Source organism: Falco rusticolus, chromosome 19 (genome assembly GCF_015220075.1).
Source record: "Falco rusticolus isolate bFalRus1 chromosome 19, bFalRus1.pri, whole genome shotgun sequence".
In the NCBI taxonomy this organism is placed as follows: Eukaryota; Metazoa; Chordata; class Aves; order Falconiformes; family Falconidae; genus Falco; species Falco rusticolus.
Window position 1 is genome coordinate 2,472,249 of NC_051205.1, and position 27,273 is coordinate 2,499,521.

The following is a 27,273-nucleotide window of genomic DNA, read 5'->3' on the forward strand; positions in this document are numbered from 1 at the left end:
ACAAAACAAACCAAAAATTATCCTTAACGAGGGAGGAGAGCCCAGCAGCAAGTTGTTCGAGGTTTCAAGCAAATTCCACCATCCCTGTGAAGATTGTCGCGGGGCAAAGCACCGAACCACGGGGCAAAGCACAGTGGTTTCAACCTCGTGCCGGTCGTTCATCTACCGGTGGGACGGTGCCCCCCACCCCCCAAGCCCAACCCCGCGCACCCGATGTCAGAGGAAGGGCACATTCTCCCGCCGGACAAAAGGGAAACTGAGGCACGGAGGCCAACACCCGGCTACTCCGAAGGCACCGCCAGCTCCCGCAGCCGAGCTGCAGCCTCACCCCCGGCGCCTGCAACAGAGCGAGGAATTGTGCTCGGCTTTCCGGCGTCCTCATCCTCCGCTTCAACCACAAAACCAGCCTTCCTCCGCCCCGGCTGCCTCCCCTCCCACGGCCAGCTCATTTCCTGACATTACAAAATTCAGCCTGAACAAAGGCAGAGCGAGGAGCGCGTGGCTCCAGCTGCCCCTCGCCCCCCCTCCAAGTCATCCCCCCCCTCCGGACACTCTAAAAAAGCTGGGGTACCAGTGGCTTTCCAGCCTCCCCCGAGCATCAAATGAGGGCTGGGGTCCTGCGGAGGGACCGGCCGCGGGGTTTTGCGGTGTTGGGATGGACGGACGGCGACGGCTCTGGCACCTCCACCATGAGAGAGCAGCGGGGACAAGGGTGGGGGCTCCAGCTGCTGCCCCACTTGCACCTATCAATGCCCAGACCGACCTGTTGCCCCCCACCCCAAGACCACCTTCTTGCTGCCTTTAACAAAACCAAGAGCATCCTACAGAATAACCGACCACTCCTACAGGATGGCCAACCACGTGGGGACAAAGACACCCCCCCACCCAAGACCACCTTCTAATTGCCTTTAATAAAAACCAAGAGCATCCTGCAGAAAGACCGACCACGTGGGGACAAAGACCCCCACCCAAGACCACCTTCTAATTGCCTTTAATAAAAACCAAAAGCATCCTACAGGATGAACGACCACGTGGGGACAAAGACACCCCCCACCCCAAGACCACCTTCTAATTGCCTTTAACAAAACCAAGAGCATCCTACAGGATGACCAAGCATGTGGGGACAAAGACCCCCCCCAAGACCACCTTCTAATTGCCTTTAATAAAAACCAAGAGCATCCTGCAGAAAGACCGACCACGTGGGGACAAAGACCCCCACCCAAGACCACCTTCTAATTGCCTTTAATAAAAACCAAAAGCATCCTACAGGATGACCAACCACATGGGGACAAAGACCACCCCCCAAGACCACCTTCTTATTGCCTTTAATAAAACCAAGAGCATCCTGCAGAATAACTGACCATTCCTACAGAATGACCGACCACGTGGGGACAAAGACCCCCACAGAAGCAGCTTCACCTTGCAAGTGCCACCTCCCAGCTGGGACCAAGGGACAACCCTACCTGTGCTTCCACTTAGCTGCCAGCTCGGGGTGAGGGGCTGCTTCTCTACAAACAAGCTCCCCCCTCCCAGCCCTCACCGCCCCCCCCCCCCCCCCCCCCGCCCCGGACTGTCCTTAGTGCAAAGCAAGTGTCACCCACAGGGACCAGGTGCCGCTCGGAGGGATGGAGACATGGCAGGACCACCCTTGCACCAAGGGGCTGCACCCGGTGTTTAATGCCAAGGGTCTCTTGGGGGGGGCTCCTGACCCTCCCCCCCTCCCCCGGTGCACGAGCAGCTCACACCAGCTCAGCGCCTTGCAGGGCTGGTGGCACAGCACCTCCCCCTCCCTGCCACCGCCCCAGCGTGGGGACCGGGGACCACGGGCTGGGTGGAGGATGTGCGAACATGTGGCTCAGGTCTGTGATGGGGGCAGCCAACCCCCACCCCCCCACCCCTTCCCCCACCCCCCCACCCCTTCCCCCACCCTGGGGTGGGGGGCTCAGGGCCAGCTCTGCCATCCCCTGGGGATACAACAGGGGACACGTGGCCCTGCAAGATGTCATGTGCCTGTACAGGGAGTTGTCCCCCCGTGCGGGGGCGGCGGGATGCAGGCGACAAGCCGTGAGCATCCCTGTGGGACCCCCCCTCGCAGCCCACCTGAACCCAGAGCCACACGCCACCGCCGTGGCACAGCCACGCCAGGGGTCACTTGCAGAGACCCGAGCGCTGACAGCAAAAATATCCCTGGCTGGATATTGGCTGTAGCCCCCGGAGCCAGCCGGGCTGCCGGACCACGGTCCCCTCCCTGCAGCCCCCCACCACACCGCAGCCCCCAGCCCCCGACCACTAACAGCGATGCCTTTGCCAACCAGCTCCTTGCCACTGCAAGGTGGGAAGCCCCAGGGGGGCGGGATGGGTCGGGGGGGGGGGAAGATTTAGCCTGGTAACAGCCCCCTGCAAGGGCCCGATCCCAACCCAGCGTGGGGTCGCACCCCCCTGTCACCCCCCATGACAAGGCGCACAGGGAGGGGGGGACAGCCGGGAGACAGCGGTGCACACAAGTGTCAGCTCAAGGGCCCGATCCTCTCCAGCCTCACGGCTCCAGGGCTGCTTCCCACCCCAGCCAAGCCCCCCCACTTCAGACTCAGCGGTACATCCAGCACCAGTAAACCCCAGTAAACCCCCCAGTCCCCGTTTTACAGCATGGCGAGCCGGTGCAAAGGAGCGCCACTGGCTCCGCGTGTGCACCTCCCGCGAGCATCCTGGCACGGCTCCCAAAAACTCGGGATTCGGGGATATTTCGAAAGGTCACCATCCGACCCGCTGCAGCACGGTGACACCGGGACCGGGGGAAAGGTGGCAGCCCCCAGGGACACCCCCCCAGCCCCCACGTCTCATCCATCCCCGCGGGGCACCACCCGCCTTCGAAGCCTTTTTGTTGCAAAGAGAAAAAGCCGCCCAGGAAACAGGAGAAGTATCACGTTGTCAAAATGCTCTGTTATTTTCTAAGCCGGGGGGGAAAAAAAAAAAAAAACAAAAAAATAAATCACACAGAGGAGGGATGGAGGCAGCAAAGGCAAGTGAATTCCCCTTTCTGAGTGCAAAAAAAGGAGGGGAGGAAAAGGGGGAAAGAGAAGACAATCTTTTTGTCCAGCTTTCGGCCAGAAATGCTGAGCAGACGAGAAAATTGTTCCTGTTTGCAAACCAAAGCTTCGGTTTCGCCCAGTGACAAACCAAAACGCCTTGGGGCAGGAGCTGAAAACCTCCCTGAGGTGGCAGAGGGTGGGGGGGATGGGGGGGGACACCCCCCCCTCCTGGGACCCCTGTTGGAGCTGCTCCATCCTGCCTGGAAGGATCCTGGAGGATGCGCAGGGACTGGCCTGGGTACCGGCTCAGCCGATGCTCGGCAGCCCCTCTGCCACACCTGGTCTTTGCCAATACCCTTGGATATGCGTATTTTCATATAAAAATATATATAAATATATATATAAAAGCTCCCACATACATACAAACCCCGAAATATATGTGCCCTCATGTATACATCCTCCCAAGTATATACAACCCCATATATCTATCTTGTATATACATACACCCCGCCATCACTACATCAGATATACACATAACACCCCTTCCCCCCTCCTCTTTATGTAGTGAGGATGTATCAAGCTGTAGCCCTATAAATAGTACCAATATATAATACCCATGTGATATACTGGAGTATATACCATGCCTATGCTATGTATAGTACCAATAAATACCTCCTCCCCCCCCCCCCCCCCCCCCCGAGGTGGTGGAGGAAGGGTCTCAGGCAAAACCCTTCCTCGGCGTGCACGGAAGCCTGGAAGACACTAAATCACTCCAACGAGCTCCCAGCCTCGTTATTAGATCCATCAGCAGCCAATTAAGCTGCCGTGAGCTCCCCTCGCTCCCTCGGCAAAGGGAAGCCTGGCCGCGGCTGGCTCGGCTCGGGGGGCCGGTGTCCCTGGGGTATCCCACAGGCAGACAAGGGGGGCTGGGGGGATGGAGGGATGGGGGGGGGATGGAGGGATGGAGGGAGGGATGGAGGGAGGGATGGAGGGAGGGATGGAGGGAGGGATGGAGGGAGGGATGGAGGGAGGGATGGAGGGAGGGATGGAGGGAGGGAGGGATGGAGGGAGGGAGGGATGGAGGGAGGGATGGGGGGATGGGGGGATGGGGGGATGGGGGGACGGATGGGGGATGGGGGGACGGATGGGGGATGGGGGGACGGATGGGGGATGGGGGGACGGATGGGGGATGGGGGGACGGATGGGGGATGGGGGGACGGATGGGGGATGGGGGCATGGATGGATGGGGGCATGGATGGATGGGGGGATGAATGGATGGGGGGATGGGGGGATGGATGGGGGGATGGGGGGATGGATGGGGGGATGGGTGCGGGGGATGGGTGCGGGGGATGGGTGCGGGGGATGGGTGCGGGGGATGGGTGCGGGGGATGGGTGCGGGGGATGGGTGCGGGGGATGGATGGATGGGGGGATGGATGGATGGGGGGATGGATGGATGGGGGGATGGATGGATGGGGGATGGATGGATGGGGGGGATGGATGGATGGGGGGATGGATGGATGGGGGGGATGGATGGATGGGGGGGATGGATGGATGGGGGGATGGATGGATGGGGGGATGGATGGATGGGGGGGATGGATGGATGGGGGATGGATGGATGGGGGGATGGATGGATGGGGGATGGATGGATGGGGGGATGGATGGATGGGGGGGATGGATGGATGGGGGGATGGATGGATGGGGGGGATGGATGGATGGGGGGATGGATGGATGGGGGGGATGGATGGATGGGGGGGATGGATGGATGGGGGGGATGGATGGATGGGGGGGATGGATGGATGGGGGGATGGATGGATGGGGGGATGGATGGATGGGGGGATGGATGGATGGGGGGATGGATGGATGGGGGGATGGATGGATGGGGGGGATGGATGGATGGGGGGGATGGATGGATGGGGGGGATGGATGGATGGGGGGGATGGATGGATGGGGGGATGGATGGATGGGGAGATGGATGGATGGGGGGAAGGATGGATGGGGGGGAAGGATGGATGGGGGGGAAGGATGGATGGGGGGGATGGATGGATGGGGGGGATGGATGGATGGGGGGATGGATGGATGGGGGGGATGGATGGATGGGGGGGATGGATGGATGGGGGGGATGGATGGATGGGGGGGATGGATGGATGGGGGGGATGGATGGATGGGGGGGATGGATGGATGGGGGGGATGGATGGATGGGGGGGATGGATGGATGGGGGGGATGGATGGATGGGGGGGATGGATGGATGGGGGGGATGGATGGATGGGGGGATGGATGGATGGGGGGGATGGATGGATGGGGGGATGGATGGATGGGGGGATGGATGGATGGGGGGGATGGATGGATGGGGGGGATGGATGGATGGGGGGGATGGATGGATGGGGGGATGGATGGATGGGGGGGATGGATGGATGGGGGGGATGGTGAGAAATCCTCTGCTTTGGGGCTCCTCCGGGCCAGAGCAGAGCCGAAGGGGCCAAGAGGGAGGCGCAGATTGCGGAGGGGAAGAGCAGCCGACCACAATCTCTCCTTCCCCTTTTGTCATGTTTCCTCTAGCAACGGGCTCAGGGCCACAAACACTCGGATGCCAAACCCAAACTTCCCCCCCTGGGCTCCCAACCGGGCTCACCGCTCCTCTGCCAGGGACCCCTCAGCTCCCACCCCAAACTGGGGCGACCCCACATCCCCGTTGGGCTCAGGGTAGGGTCCCTGTGACAGCAAGGATCAGCCAAAAAAAAAAAAAAAAAAAAAAGAAAAAGGATTTAAAAAAAAATAAAAAAGGACTTTCTCCATTTCTCCAACCCACGAAACTAAATCATCTCAGCCACGGCCCAGGCTCCAGTTTGCACCAGCCACCAGTTTGCACCAGCCGCTGGGAATACCCCCAGGGCTTAATTAGGCCTGATGAGTCTTTTACATTTGGGTTCCTCTGGCTTGCCAGGAGATGGGAATGGACAAACCGGGAGAGATCCCACTCCAGGCAGGAGCGCCGGGCAGGACGGGCTGGTGGTTAAATGCAGCAAGAAACCACAGCTCCCAACCGCCCAGCGGGCCCAATCCTGCACCCGAGCCGCACCGCTGGTGGGAGACGGGGGCTGCAAGAGGGAGACGGGAGGGAGAAACCCACCTCCAGCAGCTCAGGATGCTCGGCTGCCTGGCAGGCCGGTGCTGGGATGAGCAACGGCACAAGAGCGACGGCACGAGCCACCACGGGCACCGCAGGGATGGGTTGGAGGTACCCCCAGCTCGAGGCAGGGTGGGATAAAATGAGTTAACTCACAGCTGGGGGGCTCGCTTGCTCGCTCCTTCAGCTCCCCCTGCAGAGGCTGTGCCCCCCAGCCAAGGGTCCCAGCACCAATCCAGCCCCTCATCCCCACCGAGCCGTGCTCCAGGAAAAGTCACCGCAACCAAGCACACGGTACAGCCGCTGCCGCAGGCGTTGCAACAGCGGCCACCAGCCCTGCCAGGACTTGGGGGACACAGAGGGGGTGTCAGGGTTGGGGGGGTGGTGGGAGGGGGGTGGTGTGCGACCGTTGGAGCCATCAAGTTTCGCTCTCTCCGGCTGAGTTCCCCCTTGGGTGGCGGAGATGCAGAACCGAAACCTCCAGCTGTATGGACGCGGGTGGGGGCGGCCAGAGGCGCAGGAGGGCTGGGGACCCGCAGGGGTTTCGGGGCAAAGCAACCCACCGTGCCCCACTGGTGACCAAAGGATGGTGGGGGGACCGGGAGGGACAAGGGATGGACGCAGGGGTCTCCTCTGGCTCGCAGCGCCCACCCCGCTCCTGCCCACCCTGGACCACCCATCTCCCTGCACCCAGCACATCTGGCAGGTCCGTGCAGAAATGCAGGTGCCTACACCTGGGCAGGCTCGGGTGGGCACATCTCCCCCTCTGCCAGCCCATCCAGGGGCTGACACTGCCGCAGGACGGACCGCGACCACCACACAGGGTGGTCCTACTGCCTCGCAGCACCGCCTGCTGCACCACCACCCCCCATCCAAGCAGGGAAACTGAGGCACAGAGAGGGGGAGCGAACAGCACAGCTGGAAACACAAACATCCCCCATCCTGAGCGAGCCCCTCGCTCCCTCCTTGTCCCACCCCGCTCACCCCTCAACACCAGGAGGACCCCAAGCCTAAACCAAGCCCAAAGCACCCGAGGACACGGCACCCAGCACCCAGGGATGGCAAGATGTGGGTGTCCCACACCCTGAGCACCCAGCTCTTGCTGGAGGCAATGCCTCAGGCCACATTGCCACCTGCTGGCACCGGCCCCGGGGCCCACGGGACCAGCACCTTCCGCCTCTCCAGGAGCTGTGCCGGGCACCGGGTGGGTGAGCCGGGGTACGGGCTCCCACGTCCAGCAGCACTGGTTTTCCTTAATTCATTTTATCTGACTTCATGGCAATCCCGGACGGCGCCCGTGCAAACCCAGCCCGGAGGGTGCTGCTCCAGGGATGCGGGAGGCTATTCCAGATTTGCAATTCCAGCTCCTGCCAGCATTTCCAAGCACAAAAGGCACCATCAGCCATTTTGCCCCCCTGGATTCCCTCACCAAACCCTCCCATCCGCTGCTGGCTCTTCCCAAACACCATGGATGTGATCCTCCCTGGTGCCACACTCTCCCTCCTATATCCCAGCTGGGATGGATCCTCCACCCCTGCTTCACCACATCCACATAAAACCCCATGCAAGGCACAGGGGAGGGGGATGCAAATCCCCCCGGCGCGCCTGCCGACGAGGTACACCAGAGATTCACCACCGACACTCCTGACCGATGCAACCATGGATGCCAACAGTGGGGCCGGAGGAAAATCAACACCGAGTCTGGTTCAGCAGCCACCAGTGTCCCCAGAGGGCGGCAGGGCTGGTGGGTGCAAGGACCAGGTGGGTGATGCTGCAAGGGACCGCATCCCTGCATGCATCCGCGCGCACCGGCACGCATCCGCGCCAGCCCAGCCACCGCCGTCAACCGCGTGGACCCACGCGAAGGCTCACGGGCAGCACCAGGCACGGACAGAGTAAGCGGGATCCCACCGAGTGGGTGCCAGCTGCCTTAGTTGGGAATGACACCCCCTTGGGCAGGTCCCCAAGGGAGCTCAGCCAGGTTGATGCAGCCCTTGCCCCCTCCCCAAGGCCGGGAAGCCCACCGGCTGGGTGCCCTTCTCCATGGCCACCAGGTTTGGCGAGCCGGAGCTGCACGCCAGCGTCGTGCCGGAGCCAGGCAGGAGGAAAAATGGGAGAAACTCATCATCATGGAGAGCAAAGCCCCAGCCCCTCCCTGCCGCGTCGCCCGAGTCAGCAGCCACCGTCCCTGGGGACCGTCCATCACCTCAGCCCATCCCCTCCCCATGGAAACCAAACAAACACCTTCACCCAAGTCCAAAACCTCCAGCCCATCCATCTCCCTGCTGTGACAAACGGCGGCAGGTCCTCATCACCTCCTGGCTGCCACGAGGTTGGGGTGCCAGGGGGCTTTGCCCCCCAAAACCCATGGCAAACACGATGCCAAACGCAGGGGGAGGTGGGCGCTCGCAAGGAACCTCCGTGCCCCTCACCGCTGTCCCCCACCCTGGGGAATGGGGACAGCCACCGTGCTGAAAAATCCCAGCCCAGCTCCACAGCCTCTGCTGGAAGCCGAGGGCTTTTTTTCTATTTTATTATTATTATTATTATTTTTGAAAGCTGTTTATGAGGGCGACTTGCTTATAAGGCTTTCCTTGTGCAGAGGAGACGTGGCTTTGTGGTCGAACGCCAGGCGCCTGGGTGCTGTGCGGTTAATTCTGGGTCCTGCCACAGACCCTCCTGCGTGTCCCTGAGCTAAAGCAGCCACCGAGCCCCCCATCACCCCCCACCCTCGCTCCTGCAGCACCCTGCCCATCGGTGACAGCCAGCACCCACCAGGATTTCCAGATGAAACCCCTACAAGGGGCTGGAAAACCAACCGGTGCAACCGCGACCAGAGCCGGAGCCAGGGCTGCTCATCCCTGGAAAGTAAAAACGGGGTTTGCCCCAAGCCAGCATGCAACCCCCTGACCCCCCCTCCTGCTCAATCTTTGGGGTAAAATCAAAGCACTGCCCGGCTAAGGTGGGAATGCATTGGGAAAAGCGGGAGCCACATCCCGACGGAGCGAGCTGCCACCCGGCAGCCTCCGAAAACCCCCAGGCGGAGAATAAAACCAACCCTGGGGTTACCCAAATCTCCAGGTTCAAGCCCCAAAACCCTCTGGTATCCTCAGTGAATCTCTGCACGGATGGTGCCTACTCCCCAAACTTCAGATCCACTTCTCTTTTTTTAAAAAATAAAAAAAAAAATAAAAAAGATTAAAATATTTCTCTCCGGCGAGGTGCAGAGAAACACTTGCACATTCGGTGCCGTCGTCAGCAACTCCTACACCACCCCCCACGTACGGGGAAAGCAGAAGGGGGATTTTATAGGCACCTACAGAGAAAAAAAAATAAAATAAAGATCTCTGTGTAATTTGGTTAACCAGTCAACCAAGCAGCACGAATCCGTAGGAAACTGCCCTGCCGCTCCCGGAATGACTTGGTCCCCCCATGGGCAATGAAACCTCCACGGTGCAAACATCACCCCCCTATCCGACGGAGCTGCCCTGACGCCCCTGGAAAAATCCCAAATCCCAACCCCCTGGCATGAGCACGGCGGTACCAGCAAAGGCAAAAAAAAAAAAACAAACCCCTTAAGAAAAAAAAAAAAAAGGGGGGGTTGTCAAGTCTTGGCGATGGCCACAGAAACTCTTGGTGCTGCCAAAGGGGACCTGGCACCATCACCGTGGACCTCAGCATCCTTTTTCCCCCCGAAAAGCCCTGCCCCACAGTCCTGTAATTTAAAGTGAAAATCACAGTGTTCGGATTTAAGAGGGAGGGAAACGAAGAAGCTCCCCCGGCCTTGGAGCCAATTAAAACAAATGGAAATTGCTTTACTTTTTCATCACGGGAATTATTTTTTTTTGGGGGGGGGGGGGGAAGATGGGCTTGGCGGCGGGACGCTGCCAGGGGGATGAAGCACCTGCGGTGTCCTGGTCGGGATGGCAGCTTGAGCCCCTGCTCTCATTCCTGCCCTTTTCTGCTCAAATTTATCCTGACTTTTTCGCAGAATTACTGTACGGGGGCTGAGAAATAACAGCAGGGCTTCGGGAAACTTTTTCGACAGGGGATTTTGCTGTAGTTCTGTCTCTCTTTCATGAAGAGGGGAGTTTTCTCTTTTAAAAATAACTCTTTTCGCTTTGAGTTTTTCACCACTTCGCACGGGCAGGTTCGGAGGCACGAAAATCCTCCCCAGCCCCAGCAGATCCCTCTGCTCCCGTCGGCTTTGCCCCTCTCCTGGGAGAAAAGCCGGATCCCACGCCTTCGATCGCGGCATCCTTTGGGTTGGGAAAGACCTTTAAGGTCACAGAGACGATGCTGCAGAGCCCCACTCCCGGGAAATTCATAAAAACGGGAAGTTTTAGAAGTGGAAAAGGACCGCAGCCAGCTAGGAATGGGGTTTGTTTCCTTCCCCAGCCCTGGGTAAGACCTTGGGATGCGGCAAAAGGGGAAAACACGACCTCACAGCCTGGGAGCAGGGGGGTCTCCCCTCGTCCCCCCCCACATCTGCCAGCGCACCAGGAGCAGGAGCCGGCTTGAACCTCTTTGCCGATCCATTCCCCCAAGGCAGAGGAGAGTGGGAGCGGGAAGGAGGCCATGGGATGCCATCAACAGAGCCCATAAATTACAGCAGGGGGGGAAAAAAAAAAAGAAAAAAAAAAAAAGAAAAGAAAAAAAAAAAAAAAAAGAGTTGCATTTGCCCTATTTCTTATCTGCTTGGAAATTGCACCGCTTTCCCAGCTGCAAAGGCAGCTCTGTTCCCAAGAATTTCAGCAAAAGCCATGACCTCTTTCCAGGATCGTACAGTATACGGTGGCGGGGAGCCAGGGCTAATTATAGGCACGGGAAAAGGGGAGAGAGGAGTTTGGAAAAGTTCTACCTTCCCGGCGGAGCTGCATGAGCCCCCCGGTGGGAGCCCCCCAAAGGGCTGTGTAAAGCCAAGGAAAGCAAAGCGCAGGGACCCGGCGCTCCTGGACATCACCGTTCCCCTTTTCTGGAAAGATCAACATTTTCTGGAAAGATCAAAACCGCCACAACTCAGGATTCACGACGTTCCCCGATTCCTAGATGCTCCGGTGTGGAAGGGAAGCCCCACAGTGGGAGTGGGACTGAGCACCGCGCTGCGGAAATAAAAGGCAGAAGAACCAAATCCACACAATCCGGCACTGGGAAACCCCGGCGGAGACCCCATTCATAGCCAGGTGATGCCACAAGCCCCTCACCATGCCCTCGGGCCACGGAACCACCGAGATACTCCGCAACCAGAAGGCAAATAAAATGCGCGTTGCGTTTTAAAGGGCAGCAAACGCTCCCGAGCAAAGCCGCATGCAATTTTAGAGCCTGGTGCATTTTTATCTGCTGGACAATGTCAGAGGAGTCACCTCCCCCCTTCTCTCGCCCCCCATGTATCTGGCACGGAGGACGAGGACACGGTGACACGTGCCTGCCAGACCTTCCAGCCAGGAGGATGGAGAGGAAAGCACGAAACCCCGCGGCAATTTTTTAGCTCCCCTTCGGAGCCACACATCTACACCAACCAAAACCCTGGGAAGAGAAAAAAATCCCACCTCATTTTTCTTTTTTTTGGGGGGGAGGGGAGGAAAAAGCCAGGAAGCCTCTCGCTCGCCGCAGTGGTTTTCATTTCCCACCGAATAAAATCGAGTCTCAACTCCGGCTGCTCGCTTACCCCCCCCGTACGCTCGCTTCCCTGTTTCCCTGCGCATGTGGGAATGTGTGGGTGTGCGGGTTTTGTTTTGCTTTTCACCATCACTCTGCAAACCATCTCCTGGTAGAGCCTGCAGCTCACAGCCCCGCTCCATCGCCCACCGAACCGCATTTCCCACCTCTCCGGCTTCAGCCTCGCCACGAAGCCGCTTCTCCTCCTCCCAAGCACCTTCCAGAAATGGGGCTCACAGGTATCCAGGACCCCCTTGGGTGCTGCGAAGCTGTTGCCATCACCCAGTTGCCCTCAGAAGGATGCCCACTTGCCCCCCCGAAGGACGCCCACTCGCCCCCCAGAAGGATGCCAAATCACCCCAGAAGGATGCCCAGTCGCTCCCAGAAGGATGCCCGGTCGCTCCCAGAAGGATGCCCGGTCACTCCCAGAAGGATGCCCATTCGCTCACAGAAGGATGCCCACTTGCCCCCCCAGAAGGATGCCCAGTCACTCCCAGAAGGATGCCAAATCACCCCAGAAGAATGCCCACTCGCCCCCCAGAAGGATGCCCAGTCGCTCCCAGAAGGATGCCCAGTCACCCCAGAAGGATGCCCACTCGCCCCCAAGAAGGATGCCCAGTCGCTCCCAGAAGGATGCCCAGTCGCCCCCCAGAAGGATGCCCAGTCGCCCCCCAGAAGGATGCCCAGTCGCTCCCAAGAAGGATGCCCAGTCGCTCCCAAGAAGGATGCCAAATCACCCCCCAGAAGGATGCCCACTCGCCCCCCAGAAGGATGCCCAGTCGCTCCCAAGAAGGATGCCCAGTCGCTCCCAGGATGCCCACTCGCCCCCAAGAAGGATGCCCAGTCGCTCCCAGAAGGATGCCCAGTCGCCCCCCAGAAGGATGCCCAGTCACCCCCAGAAGGATGCCCAGTCACCCCAGAAGGATGCCCAGTCACTCCCAGGATGCCCACTCGCCCCCCAGAAGGATGCCCAGTCGCTCCCAAGAAGGATGCCCAGTCGCTCCCAAGAAGGATGCCAAATCACCCCAGAAGGATGCCCAGTCGCCCCCAGAAGGATGCCAAGAGCTGGGTGCTGGGAAGGGGAGCGGGGCTGTGCTGGGACGGAGCGGGTGAGCCGGCAGCACGGAGCAGCAGGGCACCGGCCCCAGCTTCCCAGCAGGAAAGCGGCCGCTCGCCAAGGGAAGGAATCCGCCTGCGCACGCCGGGATCAAGGGATGCCCTTTTTAAGGCTCCTGCAGCAATGGGAAGGGGGTGAAGCACGCACCAAGCTCACCCTCCTCCTTGGCACCCTGCTCCGGGTCACCCCGGCTAAAACCTCACCCCGAGCACCCAGAAAAAACAAATCCAGCTTTACTTCATGCCACACGCCCCCCCCTCCCACCCAGCACCACCACCATGGATGGGCACATCCAGCAACGGAGGGCAAGAAACCAAAACAATGTCCCCAACGCCCCCGACGTCACCACCGGCACCCAGCACCCACTCCTGCCATCACCCAGCAGCCAAAAGTGGTGGGAGCAGGATGGAGCCCCCATCCCCGCAGCGCCCAGCCGGCCTCACCCCGGCACGTCCCGGCGGAGCACGTGGCATCGGCACAGCCAGCACAGCCCCTTCCCACCCCGGCTCCGCGGGCGATGCCGCCACGCACGGCACTAAGCCCTAACGGGATAACAAGCTCACAATGAGATCCTAATGAAGGATTAGCAAAATACAGTTTAAAGAGATTAAGGCTGGGTGCAGCATTGAAACTTTTTTTTTTTTTTTTTTTTTCCCCAGAGCCCAGCAGAGGTGAAACCCAGATTTCATCCCCTGCCAACACGGAGGGAGCCGGCGTTCGCTCCGACGGGATGGTTCAGGGTCCAAAGAGGGGCCAGGATGGAAAAAATTAATATAAAAATTAAAAAAATAAAATAAAATAAAATAAAATGGCGCACGGCGCCTGAAAGCCCTGCCCAAAAGCGAGCCAGAGGCTTCCTTCATCTCCCTCCTCCCACACCAGTCCCTTCCCAGCTGCATCCCAGCTGCAGGAGCGATGCTCTCGATGCTCTCGGTCCCTCGTATAACTGTTGATGTTATCCGCCCGAGCCGGAGCCTTCCAGGGAGCCCCAGGGAAGCAGGTACTCAACTCTCATTCAGGGAAAAGTTATTAATATTAATTTCTTGGCTCTCCGCAGAGCGAGGAGGTAGCCCTGGCCTCCAAGAGCTCGGCGTGACTGCCAGCCCCGCGCGCTCCGAAAGGTCAGGAGCCTGGTTCATCCCCAACCCAAACGATGACGGTTTAAAATAGAAAGCAACGCACCCTGGGCTCGCCTTTTTTTTTTTTTTTTTTCTTCTTTGCCTGCCACCACAAACACCAGCAACATGCTCTGCTCCTCCCCAGAAAGGGCAACGAGATGGTCACTCCATCCCAGGAATCCAGGAGCTGGGAATTGGTTAAACTGGCCCCCGAGGTGGGGAGCAGGGTTGGTGCTGAGCAGGCAGGATGGGCTCATCCCAGGGGCACGGGGCAATTCCAGCAGAGTCATCCAAAGCCAAAGGGGGGTGGGGAAGGGGGACCCGACTAACAGCCCTGTCGGGAGGCTACAAAACAAATCAAATGAAGATGTTTGGAGCAGATCCAGATGTTTACCAGTGACGCACATGGAGGTATAAATAATTATCCGGTAGGAATTTTGTTCACAGGCGGCTACCCCTTATCTAAGCAGATCTGCCCCACCCCCCACCCCCCCCATTGCTTTAACAGTCCTGAGAAAACCAGACGCAAAATAAAAGAACCTCACCAGGGGCACCAATTTAATCCCATTAATCACTGGACATTCGGACCGGAGCTGCCAGGACTCAACCCTCACCCAGGCACGGCTCTAGGAGGCAGGATTTTTCCCCTGCCCTGGGGTGGGAGTGCTGGTGGAGGGTCGGATCCTGCACCAGGGTGCTGGAGCCTCACACCCTGCCCCATGCACAGCACCGGGTGCAAGGAAGGGACCGGAGCCGGCCATGGCATCGGCCACGGCATCGGCCACAGCACCGGCCACATCCCTCCATAAAAAAAAAAAACCTTCACCAAGAAAACCCTCCCTGGTCCAGCTGCGCGTTCCCCATCGGCGATGCAGAGCCCGGCCGCTGCAATTACCTAAAATTAAAAGGACCACAAAGCCTGAGACGCCCAACGGCGGCGGGGGATGAAGGCGGCGGCAACGGCACCCCAGCAGCACCCAGCCTGGCGAGCCGAGGGACCGTGGCCACGAGCGACGGTCGCGGCATTGCCGGGAAGCCAAAGGCTTCGCACGTGACTGAAAAACAGGTAGAAAAAAAAAATATAGGCTTGAACAGCTCCAAAAAACCCACCTGAGCTGATTTTTCCCGGCTGTTAGCATCACCTAACCCACTGCTGCTGCTGCTGCTGCTGTGGGAGGTGCCGGCACAACCAGCAGCATCGCTGCCCCCCACCACACCGGCAGCCCTCGCCTCGCCATCCCCCCCCACCAGCATCGCCGATGGTTTTCCAAAAATTTTTTGAAATTTTGGAAACCCAACCCACCGTAGGCGAGGCCGTAGAGGGTTTCGCCGGGGCCAGAGAGGAGCAGTGTTGGAAACTTACTGTAGAAAATTGGCCGCTCGGCTCCGGCTCCTTGTCCCTACTGGTGGGAAAGTCTATAAATCTCTAATAAAGAAAAAAAAAAATATCCCCTCCCATTTTATTCCTTCTCTCTCTCTCCCCCTCCAAAGGATTGCGAAACCAAGAGGGCAGCCGGGGCTTGGATCTGCAGCATTTCTGAGTTCCTACGGAGTCTGGGCTCCCTGCCACCAGCAACAGCGGCTCTGGGGGTGTGGAAAAAGGGAGGGGAAAAAAAAAAAAAAAGAAAAAAGAAGAAGAGGAGAAAAAAAAAATTATATAAAAAAAAAAAAAAGTCCTGTTTATTTTGGGGGATGAGAGAGAAAACTTGCAATGCACAAACGAGGGGGGGTGGGAGTGCGGCTCTGGCATTCCCGCAGGCACCACGCGCTCTGGCATCGGAAAGACTTTTGGGTTAAAAAGCCTGGATTATGGGTGGGAATACCGAACTCTGCGAGGATGCTCTTTCCTGGGGTGCACGCAGGCAACAAGCAATCTCCTCCACAGGGAGCACAGCACCTCCCGGGGCTGAGGGACCCCCCCAGGGAGCACCCATGGGTGCTAAGGGTGGCTCTGCCCTGCCCTGACACATCCCCCAGGTCGCAGTAAGGGGAATTACTGAAGACAGGCTGGAAGAAAAGCCTGCTCCAGCCGTGACCCAGATTCCCCTCCAGCCTGATCCCTCACTGAAGTCATAATCCTTGGAGGGCTTCTGGTCTTTTTTTTTTTTTTTTTTTTTTTTTTTTTTTAAATACATCCCTGCGCATTGCCATGGCGACGAGGGTGATGCTATAATTTCAGCATTATAGACTTCAGCGCAAGAACAGGAGGGAGAAGGTGGTTGAAATATGGACGAGCTGCACTGGTAATGTATTTAGGGAAAAAATTCCAAAAAAAAATAAAGAAAGAACCAACCCACCACGGTGGCACCTTCATTAGAAGGTGCTGGAGGAGCGGGGCTGACCCTCTGAGGCAGGCGATGGGGGTCACCTCCTGCCCCCGGGCACGGGTCCCGCTTTTGGGCATCACCTGGGCTTTGCCAGGCACGGATGCTGCAGACCCCGCAGGGCTTTGGGGGATGCAGGCTGCCACCCTGCCAGGACCGAGGGACACAGCCGAAGCTCCCAGGCAGCGCGGGTGGTACCCGAGGCAGCCCCCAGCAGCAAGACCCCCTATTTCAGCCTTAGCTCTGCCCACCACAGCTCAGCACCCGGGCAAACCAACCAACTTTGCAAAGCAGCAGCTCCGAAATTGCTGCCCAGCCCTTTTTGAAAATCTGGTTTTCATGCCTTTTCCTCTCCGCCTTGCTCTGCCCACGTCAGGTGCTGGTAGCATCCCATCGCCGATGGGATGCAGGAGCCCCCCAGCTCCTGCCCATCTCCCAGCAGGATTAAAACCCGCTGCTGCTCTGTGGTTTTGCATGGCCAGGAGACACCTCAGCGCGCTCACCGCCTCGCACGCTCACGGTCCAGCCCCAACGAGCCCCCGGGCTGGTGGTGGCCAATTTGTTGGCTGGAAGGAGACCCATGACCCCACAGGAGGGATGGACTGGGAGCAGAGCCGGAGCCCCCAAGTCGCTTCAGCCCCCCAAATCCCAAGAGCCTCAAGGTGTCCTGCAGCAGAGGAACGGGAAAATTGCACCAGCAGAAGTTAAACCCGTTTTAGCCCTGTCTCCATCCCCGCCACGCCCCATCGCCAAGCACTGAACCGGCACCTGCCGTGACACAGAATTTCCAAAAGACACACAAATAAAAATAAGCTCGTACACAAACAACCTCTGCCTAAACGCAGCCCAACGGCCCGTGACCCCCACCGCCAAGGAGGTGGGCTACCGGTGGGCTCAGGGGGGGTCCCAAAGGAAGCCAGAAAGCCCCGGGGGACGCCTCACCTCACACCACGCTCGCCCACGCGCCCTGCCAGTGGGGAGGCGAGAAAAAGATGCTCCGGTCCGGTGCACGGCACGTGGCACGGCATCCAGCACGGCTCCAGCCCTGCAGCCTGCACCCCTCCGTGGTGGGAAAAAGAGCCTGATGGCAAAAGCTGGGGGGGCGATGGGGGGGGCGGTATGTGGAGATCACCATCATGCCAGCGCCACGGTGCCTGGCCACAGGTTAGAAAGGCGGCGTGAAGCAGTGGTCCTCGGAGGGCAAAAGGATGCTGGGGCAAAAGGGTCTCCCCCCAGGCCCATAAGTGCTTAGGAGAAAATAATAATAATAATTATAATTTAAAAAAAATCACCGCACATCACCACCAACATGGGAAACCCAAGCGCAGCGCAGCGGGTGCAGCCACAGGACCCCCAGCAGGGCTTGCAGTGCTCCTTGGGGCAAAAAAAAACTTATCAAAGGGGGGGGGAAAAAAGCACCATGGAGCATTTTGTTTCAGTCCCCAAAGGGGAGCCAACCCCCCCAAACCACCAGCTTGAGCATCCAACCTTCAGCCCTTGAGCCAGTGGGGCTGCTTTTAGCTCCGTATTTAGCCCCCAAGGTATTTCTTGTCGAGAAGTTAAACCCCAAACTGTGTTTTTGCATAAAAAAAAGACCCGGTTTGCTCGGTCCATGTGTAGCATCGAGGCGGGGGGGGGGGGGGGGAGAAGGCATGCAAAGCAGCTCTCCTCCCTTGCCAAAGCAGAAGGCGCTGAAGGTCACCCCAGCGGATGCTGAGCTCACGGTGGCTGGTCCTCTCCGCTGGAAAGGACAAGGCAAGAACATCTTGGCTTACGGGAAAGCTCTTCCCGACCTTCCCGCTTCCATCTCATCCAGCTGGAGCAGCCCTCCGCGGCGCAACGGCGGGCGTGAAATTCTGCTAAAGCGCACGCTCCTGCCTGGCCTTAAACCTCCAAGATCAGAGGGCAATTAACGGGTTTTTTCCAAACATCTTGATTTGCAACCAGAGCCCGTCTCACCCTTTCCTCTCCTGGGTGCCAGCAGGCAGGCGGAGCCAGGACAGGCGGCTTCATCCCCCCTCGGGACCCCGACCCCGGTTGAGCCATGGGGACCCCTTCCCCCACTGCGTTCCTGGCCCCCACCATGGCTCCCACGACACCCAAGGTCCCCAGGACCTCATCCCACCGGGACCCCCCGCCTTGCCACAGGGAGAAAACACGGCACGTTCACCCATCCCACCGGTGCCCGAGGCTCAACCCCGGCACCTGTGGCGGCGTTTTGGGGCAAAGCCCCTTCGCCAACTGCCACCACCACCCACCCCCCCAACTCCCCATCTCCTCCTTCCCCCGCACCGGCGCGCAGCACCGCGGCCGCTACCCAAACCCCTCATGCCCCACCATCCTGCCCCTCCAGAAAAGCTCAACCCCCCCAAAAAAACCCAACAAAACCACCAAGGGGGATCACACCCCAACCCCCCAAAAAGCCCCGGCATGCCCAACCTCGCCCCAAAAGACAGATGCTCGCCTCTCCCCTGGCAAGCCCACCCCAGCGCCGGGGAGAGGATGGATGGATGGAGCAAGGAGCAGCATACCAGCCACCAGCTGCCGCGGGAAGAGGCTTGGCTGCCTTCGCCACCGCCATCCTGCTCCAACCATTTGTTCTGCTTCTATTTTAGAAGGCGATGGGGCTCGGCGCTCCCGCGGCTCCCAACCTCCCCACCGCCGAGCGAGGCGACAGATTTCTGCAAAGAGGTAGCGCCGGCTCCTCTCCCCATCTTGGCAGCGGCAGCCGCGCGGGGCCGGGGATATTTTTGAACGAGCGAAGTCGAGAGGTGCAAGTTTTCCCGGCGGCTCGATGCCGGCGCGTGGGAAGGACGGCCGTGCCGAGTCACGGAGGGTTGGCGATGGATCTGGGATTGATCCCCCTCTGGTTAAAACCCAAGGGATGGGGTGTCCACGGCACACGGGGGGGGAAAGCCTCAGCCAAGAGGCTGGAGAGCAGCCTGGCTCCTGCTGCATCCCAACACCACCACCCTCAGCCCCCCCCCGACCCCCCCCCCACTGGTCCATGCATGCACTGTGCGATCCCAAGCATCGCTCCTCGCCAGAATACCAGCCCGAAAACTGCTCCGAGCCCACATCCCAGCAAGCCCTGCCTTCACCCAACTCTTCCACCCCAATTCCCAGCTCCTGAAATAAATCAGCTGCTCTCGCAGGGTTTTGTTGAGGGCACAGGGAGCAGGCACTTCGTCCCCCGCGCCTCCGTGAGCACCGCAGGGGATGCTCAGGGCCACGCACCAATGCTTTGCTGTCCCCCCTGGTTTTTCCAGCAAGTTCCCAACCGGCCCGAGCGCCGGGTGCTGAGCTCTGCGCCCGACGGCAGAGCCGAAGCCAACGCTCCCTTTGGCAAAATTTTAAAGGTTAAAATTCCCCCAACGCTGCGTGGTGGGGAGAGGGGGCCGGCGGCAGAGCCGGGCTCCAGTAACACCGGGGTGTTAGCAGGCGGCAGGTTCTTCAGCCACCCCAACCCGCTGTCCCCTCGTCTGGCCGAGGGGCACCCCAGGGTCTTCTCCCAGGCCAAGGTGATGCTCCATCACCCCACATCAAGGGTCTCCCTCCAGGCAAGGTGATGCTCCATCACCCAGGGCCTCCCCCCAGACAAGGTGATGCGCCATCACCCAGGGTCTCCCCCCAGACAAGGTGATGCGCCATCACCCCACACCCAGGGTCTCCCCCCAAGCAAGGTGATGCGCCATCACCCCACATCCAGGGTCTCCTCCAGGACAAGGTGATGCCCCATCACCCAGGGTCTCCCCCCAGGCCAAGGTGATGCTCCATCACCCAGGGTCTCCCCCCGGGCCAAGGTGATGCTCCATCACCCAGGGTCTCCCCCCGGGCCAAGGTGATGCTCCATCACCCAGGGTCTCCTCCAGGGCAAGGTGATGCTCCATCACCCAGGGTCTCCTCCAGGGCAAGGTGATGCTCCATCACCCCACACCCAGGGTCTCCCCCCAAGCAAGGTGATGCTCCATCACCCCACATCCAGGGTCTCCTCCAGGGCAAGGTGATGCTCCATCACCCAGGGTCTCCCCCCAAGCAAGGTGATGCTCCATCACCCCACACCCAGGGTCTCCCCCCAAGCAAGGTGATGCTCCATCACCCCACATCCAGGGTCTCCTCCAGGGCAAGGTGATGCTCCATCACCCAGGGTCTCCCCCTGGGCCAAGGTGATGCCCCATCACCCAGGGTCTCCCCTTGGGCAAGGTGATGCTCCATTACCCAGGGTCTCCTCCAGGGCAAGGTGATGCTCCATCACCCCACACCCAGGGTCTCCCCCCAAGCAAGGTGATGCTCTATCACCCCGCCCCCAGGGTCTCCTCCAGGACAAGGTGATGCTCTGTCACCCAGGGTCTCCCCTCAGGCAGGTGATGCTCCATCACCCCGTACCCAGGAGCCCAGCCACTCCACAGGGACATTTATCACGATGTTTTGACAACGCTCAGACCCCAGGGACGGTTACGCACACACAGAGCCCCTCCCTGCTGCCATACCGCCTCAAAATTAGTAAGAAACCACTCATTTCTTCGCAGCCCTGAGCTTTGCAGGAGGTCACAGATGCCAGCACGGACCCCTGGCCATTCCCCACCGCACCCCCCCCTCACACCCCTGCACCCCTTCTTCCCAGGAGATGATGCTCCACCGTGGTCCAGGGTTGTGGGACAGGACAGGCTCGGTGACCGCACTTGTGAAAAAACAAAAATAATTAAAAAAAAAAATCTGGCTGGCTGAAATAACTCGTCCACGTTATTCTTTTTTTTTTTTCTTCCCTGTCAGTGGAAACTTGTTCTACGGCACCATGTTTCAGGGTTACTGCTTGGGGTGGGGGAGGATTTCAGGTTTTACAACCAAAAAAGTCCAGACAGAAACCCAGAAACGTTGCCAGTTTTTTACCAAACAGAAGGTCCTCCAGCCAATTTATTTCATTTACTGAACTTTTTGCTTTTTTCAAGCTTGCTGCAGCAGGTTCGAAGCAAACCCCACTTTTTCCAGCCTCCAAAATTTTGACCGCTCCGATAGAAAACTCTCAGTGACCGTTTTCCAACGTCAATTTCTTTTTTTGAGGAAAAGCAAACCAAAAAAATCCAACTCCGCATATTTTCCCAACCTGCACGATATGGGGTGCGTTCCTGGGTATTTGTCCCTAGCAATTTTTCCCTGAAGTCCTCCAATAATCAAAAAGGGGGGGGGAAAAAAATCTCTTTTTTTTAAATGAAAACCCCAAAATTTTCATCTTCAAAATAAGAAAAAAAAAAAAAAAAAAAAAAAAAATGCTTTCCAAAAGGATGGAGAAAAGTCACATTGTTCCAAAAGGCACTTTCATTTAAAAAGGAAGATGAAAACTTTCAACCAGGGCTATTTATAACCACCGCTTAAATCCATCAATAACCGACCACCCCGCAAGCTCCACTGCATCTTCCCGGGCAGGTACCGCCCTGCCGACAGCCCCCAGCACCCCGCCGGGGGGTGCAGGATGCAGCCTCACAGGAGGAGAAGGAGGAGGAGGAGGAGGAAGCCCTTTGCCACCTACAAGAGATGACCCCTTTGCAGCCCTGAGGTGGGCTCAGGTCGGAGACCCTACCCCACGGGGAGGGGGGTGGGTGTGCATCTCCTTACAATTTTGGGAGGCTGGGGAAAAAAAATAATGCATAACATTTTAAAAATAAAATAAAAATGTGGGAGCTGCGGCTTTGCCCTTCCTCCTTCCAAAAAAAAAAAAAGGCTGATGCAGCAGTAGTGCTGCAGGGGGGTCACCCATCCCCAAGACCCCCAAGCATCCCAGCTCGGGGAGGGGGGGGCACCACCTCCTGGAAGCGGTTTTGGGTTTGTGCCGGCCGCTTGCTGGAAGCTGTTTGAAGTTCTGGAAAAAGTAACAATTCCTCCTCCTCCTCCTCTTCCTCCCTGCCCAGAAATAGGTCGTTTAATTACCACCTCGCCAACCCCAAACCAAGGCTGACTCAAGGCAGGAGGTGGGAGCCCAGCACCACGGCACGGCTTTGACCTTGAGACCAGGAGGTTCAGTTAAAGCCAGGAGGAGGGTGGTGGTAGATGCGGGTGCTGCTGAGCCCCTCCACGCGCCGGCTCCAGGAAAACCAGCGGCTTAATTGCACGTTGTGAAATAATCCAGCACCGAGGGGAACGTGTGGCCCCAGCACCGCCCAGTCTGGCCGCTTCAGGATGGGACCCACTGGTGGCTCCTGGGTGACACATCCCAGCGCGGGCATCATCCTGCCCTACCAGCTCATCCTCACCGCGCACACATAGGACACCGGCACCGCTCTTGCCGATTCAGGCTTGGCTTTTGGCAACCAAGGGAGCAGCGGCACCGGCCCCACGGGGACCCGAGCAGCACGGAGCTGTTAAAAGCCCCGTTGGGCACCGCGGCGACACCCGGCAGTGGGGCAACTGCTCCAGCATCCCAGCGCATCCCACCACCACCAGACCCCTCCAGGCGACATGGACCGTGGCAGCGTGGAGCATCGTGTGCACCTGGTCTCATCCGTACCCACCACCACCCTGCTTTTATACAGGGCAAGGAGCTCTATAGAGGGGGCAAGGAGCTCCACACGGGGGGCAAGGGGCTCACCTATAGCTGGGGAATCGGGCAGCAGCTCCCGCATCGTCCCAGCCTCAGCGCAAACCACGCTGGAATGGGCTGAGCTTCCCCTAAAAATGCTCCCCCCCCCCCCAACCTTTTCACCACCATCTCAGAGAAAGCCAACCTACAGCCCCCCCCCCTCCAAATCAATCACTCTGGATCGATTTAACAATATTTAACAAGTCCTTGCTCCACGTGGGCGCTTTCCGCCCCCCCCCCCCTCAATTTTTTTTTAAGGATGCAAGCTCTTTTTTTTTTTTTTAAGCAGCAGGGAGCTACCACCAGGAGATACCGGGAGCGAGGGAAAAGGGGAAAAATGAAAGGAAAAAACCCACGAGCGAACCAAACCAGAGCACGAGATGAAAACCAAGGGATCGGCGGAGGTAGAGCTGCTGGCTGGCAGGCGGCTCGATCCATCTTGAAAGCAAAAAGCCAACCGCTGCTCAAACAAGGCGGAGGGAAAAACCGAGAGGTCTGCCGGCACTGCCGAAGCTCTGATCAAACAAAACGATTAACCAATTTCAGCTTTTTTGGTTTTGGTTTTTTTTTTTTTTTTTAGCGAAAGCTTCTCTAACGAGAGAAAAAAAAGGAAAAGGGGGGGGGGAAATATAATAAAGCAGAGAGGCGCAGTGGATGGTGGAGGAATAATTGTTTTGGGGAGGCAAGGGGTTGATGCATCCTATAGCCTCACCGGTACGGGCACCCAGCTCCCACCCCGTGGCACCTGGCACGGCCTGCCCTCCCTCACCAGCCTTCCTCCTCCTCCCTGCCCCTGCTCTGACTCACTGGTTTTGTGCTGGGCGCGCGTCTGGCTCAGCGGCAGAGCCGTACCTTCCCGGGGGCAGGACTGTCATTTGCAATAGTGTCACCTCTGAACTCCAGCCAGCTCAGCCTCTAGGAACTGCCAAAATAGCTATCAAAAATTAAAAACAAATAAAATAATAAAATAATTTTTTTAAAAAAAGAGTCCCTGGCCCCCAGGAGCTCGCCCTCCAACAGATGGGTGGCTACGGGGTGAGGCAGGGGGGTATTTTTAGCTCGCGGTGCAGATGGGGAAGTCCGGCACGGCATCTTCGCGGCCGCCCACGCCGGCTCGCCACGGCCCCGCTCCGAGCACCCCCACGTGCGCTCCCGGGTATTCCCGGGATTTAACGGGATGCTGCCCGCTCGCTTCCCAAAGCTTGGCCAGCTCCTGGCCAGGGCCGGCTGGCATTTCCACCCAGGGGCACCCGGCGCTGGTGGTTGGTGGTGATGCCAGCGACGCGTATCCCTCTCCATCCTTCCACTCCGATCCCGAACAAGCCACAGCAGAACGGTGGCGGCCAGGGGGATCCCAAGGGATCCCGACCCGACCCCAGCAAGCGCTCCAACTCGGTGGAAAAAACATGGAAAAGCAATTTCTACCCCTCACCACGGATTTTTTTGTAGGTTGAAATCACTCGCCCAGCGGCGCAGCCTGCACCCATCCTGCTCAAAACCCTCCTGGTCCTTCGGGATTGGGTGGGCAGCATCACCCCCCTACCCTTGCCTCCATCCTTCCTCCATCAGGCCGCACCGGCATTGACACCCCCCTGCCCGGCAGGCTCCCGGCACGTGCCGGCACCACGGCAGCTGGGTCCCGCTCCCGTACTTTTTTTTGTCCGACACTTTGGGCTTTGTTCTCCCTCGCACAAAGCCGCCGTCAAGGAGGGACCTGGGAGCCGCTGTGGTTTATGACCATATTTAGGCTCCTTTACGTTGCCAGAGTCGCAGTAAAGGGCTGCGGCGTTAAATGAGAATCAGACCCCACTTGTTTCACTTGGCAGCCTGGGAAAAAAATTTAAAAAAAATAAAATAAAAAAAATCCACCCCGGGCCACTCCGGCATGGTCCGTGCCTCCACCCTGCCCGCTCGGGGCCAGGATAAAATAGCAACAGCCCTTTCCAGCTCCGCAGTCACACTTCCCAAGCAGAGCCCTGAGCCCCAGCGAGGGGGGAGGAGGGGCAGAAGGGAGAGGGGGGGGATGAAACACATTAACCACCCCAGAGCAACACCGAAGCGCGGGGAAGCAAAGGGACTTGCCCAAGGTCACCCACTGACAAAGGCGGCACTTCCCAAGGTCCCCCCAGAGCCCCCCTGGCGCACACCGGGACGCACACACACACACCCCGGCACCAGCAGCTGGTTTATACTGGGCGGGTGGGCGGGAAACTGGGGCAGGAATGGGACGGGGGAGCGAATGCCCCGGGAACACGAGGTCGTTCCATCCGTGGCGGAGGCGACGGCGCTGGCAGCACCGGTGAAACCCGAGCGGTGGCCGCCACCGCGGCAGGGCCACCGGCCACCTGCTCCCAGCCCTGCACAAGTGCCCACGACAACTGCAGGGGCTGAAGGACGAGGTGGCGGGGGGGGGTGGGGGGGGTGGGGGGGGGTGGGGGGGGGAACACGAGCGGACACACACACACACAAAGGAGAAGCCATGAGGCACATCCTGGAGGTCCGTGACCTTCAGCGGTGCCCAGGGCAGGAGACTCGAGGGACACGGACACCCCCAGTGCTCCCCAGGCTGGGGCCACCAGCATCGAATCAGCCTAAGGGGGGGGCAACAAAATTTCCCAAATATTCCCAAAATTCGCAAAATAAGGCAAATCTGCAGCCCCTCGCCCAGAGCCGGGGGGACACACGGTGTCACCCCGAGCCCATCCCTATCCCCAATGAGGTTTTGGGATGGATGTCCTGGGACCGGGGGCAACACCAGCCTGAAAATCCACGTGGGGCCACAGACGGTGGGAGAAAGGCTTGGGGGGGCGGGGGGGGGCAGGATCAGGCCCTTCCCAGTGGGGGGGAGGTAGAGATGCTGTGCCAGAGCGCTGGGGGAATTGGCACCAGCTGTGCTCCACTTACTGGTGTCAGACCCCTGCCTGCAGGTCTGAAGCACGGCGGGGGGGGGGGGGGGGGGGGGGGGGGGGGGGGCACCGGCCAAAACCACGTGGCAGCTCCTGATAGCTGGGAATGACAAGGAAAATTAAAATTGGGGGGGGGGGGGGGCACCCCAGCTTGTGGCTGCGCAGACCCATGGGGTGCGGAGGGAAGAGCCATGTGTGTGTGTTGGGGGGGTGGTGGTGGTGGAGATAAATAAAAAAATAAAAGGCAACAACAAAGCCGGGGGGGCAGGGGGGGGCAAGCTGTTGGGAAGGAGATAAGCCGCTGGCAACCAGGCGTTACAGATGCTGAGCAGCATCCAGCTGCCAGGATGCCCTGGCCGCCGCATCCCTGGCCGCCAAGCCGAGGAGATGCTCAGCATCCCAGGGAGGCCGCGGTGGTGGGTACCGGGGTTCACCCCCCCAACCCCCCCAAAAAAATAAAAGCTCTAACCACTGTCAAATGGCAGCCCCGGTGCCGTGCCCCCACCGGCCCGGAGGAACAAACAATCCCAGCTGTCAGCTCCGGAGCCGGCAGCCGGCCAAGGCATGGAAGCTCCAGGACTGGGAAAAGCTGCTCTTGCCACTCAAAGCAGAGCCCCCCCCCTGCACCAGCACCCCCAGCCCCACCGGCACCCCCAGCCCCCCACCAGGGTGGGCACCCCCAGCCCCCCACCAGGGTGGGCACCCCCAGCATCTCACCGGCACCCCCAGTATCCCACCGGGGTGGGCACCCCCAGCATCCCACCGGCACACCCAGCATCCTCCCGGGGTGGGTACCCCCAGCATCCCACCGGGGTGGGCACCCCCAGCATCCCACCGGGGTGGGCACCCCCTTCCCCCCCCCACCCCACTTCTCCCTCGGGCTTGCCAAGGCCACCGCTGGGGTCGCCGTGGTGTCACGGGTGGGCTCGTGGGGGTCCAACGGGGGTCCCACCTGCCCCAGTGCTACTCCGGGGGGGCACCCTCCCGGCGAGGGGAGAGGGGGGGGGGGGCACCCTCCCAGTGCATCCCCCAGGACCCAGCGGGCAGGGGGACCCAGCGGGCAGGGGGACCCAGCGGGCAGGGGGACCCAGCGGGCAGGGGGACCCATCCCCAAGCCTCGCACCCTGCACCCACATACCCCCCCACCCCCCTCTCTCCATCCCGCGACCCCCCCCCCACGCCCCCCTCCCCTCTCACCTGTCCCCCGCAGCGCCCAGGCCACGCTCCTTCCCCTTCCTCCCCGCTCCCTCCGTCACCTCTGCACCATTTTGGTGACGGTTTGTTTTGAAGCGGCGCCGGGGGGGGGGGGGGAGGGGGCGGGGGGGGAGGGGGGGGGAGGAAGGATGTGCTCCCCGCCCCCGCCGGCTCCGCGCTCCGGCCGCGCTCCGCCGCCCATCCCCGCCGCCTCGGGGCGGCACCGC

General features: G+C 59.6%; 1 protein-coding gene across 10 annotated transcripts in view; it reads right to left on the reverse strand.

Annotated features, from left to right (window-relative positions):
• Positions 1–27,273, reverse strand: part of MEF2D (myocyte enhancer factor 2D) — a 95,751-nt gene that overhangs the window by 49,664 nt on the left and 18,814 nt on the right. Inside the window, exon 1 of one of the 10 annotated variants that reach the window (XM_037370972.1) lies at positions 27,050–27,136. The exons of 6 other annotated variants lie outside the window; for them this stretch is intronic. The gene's annotated coding sequence lies outside the window, so the exon portion shown is untranslated. Of the gene's footprint in view, positions 1–11; positions 34–210; positions 360–9,601; positions 9,613–27,049; positions 27,137–27,273 lie in introns of those variants that run through there. 3 more of the 10 variants (XM_037370973.1, XM_037370974.1, XM_037370975.1) reach the window with 3 other exon arrangements.